The sequence below is a fragment of the Cnephaeus nilssonii genome (assembly GCF_951640355.1).
Source record: "Cnephaeus nilssonii genome assembly, chromosome: 19".
In the NCBI taxonomy this organism is placed as follows: Eukaryota; Metazoa; Chordata; class Mammalia; order Chiroptera; family Vespertilionidae; genus Cnephaeus; species Cnephaeus nilssonii.
In genome coordinates, this window is record NC_137090.1 from 47,508,025 (window position 1) to 47,510,164 (window position 2,140).

Genomic DNA, 2,140 nt, shown 5'->3' on the forward strand with positions numbered 1-2,140 from the left:
AACTCTATTATAAAAGTCACTAAAATCCACTAGCTATTATTCTATTTCTGCTTGAAATCCTGCACTTTGGGCTGTATATATCAATACCAGATATTGGGAGCATTCATTTGCATAACTATTACGTCTTCAGGCACCCTTATGATTCAAAATTACGGGTGAGTTATTTTAACATTTCCTTGTCTGTAATCAATGTAGATAGGCAACTAGAACTGTTTTCTATATATCTCATCCCAGCGTTATGTGTTGTCTACAGCCTGCAAATACAGCCTACCTGTGAGATTTGTCATTTAACTCTCCCCTGCTTCTTGAATCCAACTCAGGATCACAGAGGTAATGATGCCATACTATGTACCCTATTCGCATTATTGCAAAGAAGGGCTTTTGGTTTTATCCCCTAGTGAGTGCCCCCTTTTTAAAGAGAATTATATTTGTCTAGATTTTGCTATAGTCATGGATTTTTCTCTTTCTGACACTCTGCTATTTAAACTCCACTATACTTGAAGTCCTCTGATCTAGTTTGTGCACTAAGAGTTTTGAATGTTTGCTAGTTTCTTTGAAAATAGAATCTATATTTTTATTCTTATTTTATTTGTAGTGGGAAGAGATTTAAGAAGAGACAGTTCCAGATTTACTCTGCTATGTTTAAATAAGAAATACACTTTCTACTTATTTATTTTTCCCAAGGGTTTTGCCCTTCATAATTTCTGCTAATAGATTCTTTCAGCTAAGACAGGGAGAGAAGTCCAGAATGATGATGTCACCTGTACATATACCTGAGAATGAAGAAAGCCATTGAGGTAATTGTCACAAGAGAGTTAATAGCTGTGGTGTGTCTCTGGGAGTAGGCAAGTCCTTACTTGAAGAGTGGGTACTTAGTAAAAGGCTAAGCATATAGAAAAAATTTTTCTTCTTTCTGAATAAATATATTGAGAGGAATGATTCTTTATCTCCTTGGATGTTTTCCTGCAGGAACTAATGCAGCCAAAATCTGGGGCCAATGGAACAACTATTACTGAGTTCCTTCTATTGGGTTTGGTGGAGACACCGGAGCTGTGGCCTCTTGTCTTTGTGCTCTTCCTCTTTGCCTACCTGGTCACAGTTGGGGCAACCTCAGCATCCTGGCTGCCATCTTGGTGGAGCCCAAACTCCAACTCCCATGTACTTCTTCCCAGGGAACTTATCCATGCTAGACATTGGGTGCATCACCGTAACTGTTCCCGCAATGTTTGATCGCCTCTTGTCCCACAAGCGTGCAGTTTCCTATGGAGAATGCCTCACACAGCTTTTCTTCTTCCATCAGTTGGCTGGTGTGGACTTCTTCCTGTTGACAGCCATGGCCTATGACCGATTTCTGGCCATCTTCCAAACCCTAACCTACAGCACACGCATGAGCCATTCAGTGCAGTGGATATTGGTGGCTGTGTCCTGGGCCTGTGCCCTCACCAATGCACTGATCCACACTATTGCCCTAACTACACTCAATTTCTGTGGTCCCAATGAGGTGAATCACTTCTACTGTGACCTCCCACAGCTCTTCCAGCTCTCTTGCTCTAGTACGCAACTCAATGAGGGGCTGCTCTTTGCTATGAGTTTTGTAATGGCAGGTCTACCTGTGGTTCTCATCATTACCTCCTACATCCACGTGGCAGCTGCAGTTCAACAAATCCGCTCAGTGGAGGGCAGGAAGAAAGCCTTCTTCACACGTGGCTCCCATCTCACTGTGGTTTGCCTCTTCTATGGAACTGGTATCTTCAACTACATGCATATGGGTTCAGAGGAGGCTTCAGACAAAGATAAAGCTGCTGGAATTTTTAACACCATCTTCAACCCTATGCTGAATTCAATTATCTATAGCCTTAGAAACCCTGATGTGCAGGGTGCCCTCTGGCGGGTAATCACAGGGAACTGGTCACTGACTTAATAAGGTTTCCAGTTTCACTTCCTCCTATTCTCTTTTTGGACTAAAGGAGTAATCCTCTGGGGCCAGTAACTTCTTCTATCACTCTGAGCATAAGGATTTGCATTATTTTATTTTATTATTTTGGTAGGGGATAGTAGTTATTGCATCCCAATGAACCTCTGCCCAGTTTCAGACAATGGGTATGTAAATTAATGCTGTCAGTTCCCTTGACAAATTACA

At 41.8% G+C, this 2,140-nt stretch overlaps 1 pseudogene across 1 annotated transcript; it reads left to right on the top strand.

The window, feature by feature from the left end:
- The first annotated feature begins 975 nt into the window (after nucleotides 1–975).
- Nucleotides 976–1,921, top strand: LOC307115758 (olfactory receptor 3A2-like; annotated as a pseudogene). The gene has a single exon. The product of its transcript is annotated as an olfactory receptor 3A2-like (transcript).
- Nucleotides 1,922–2,140: the final 219 nt, after the last annotated feature.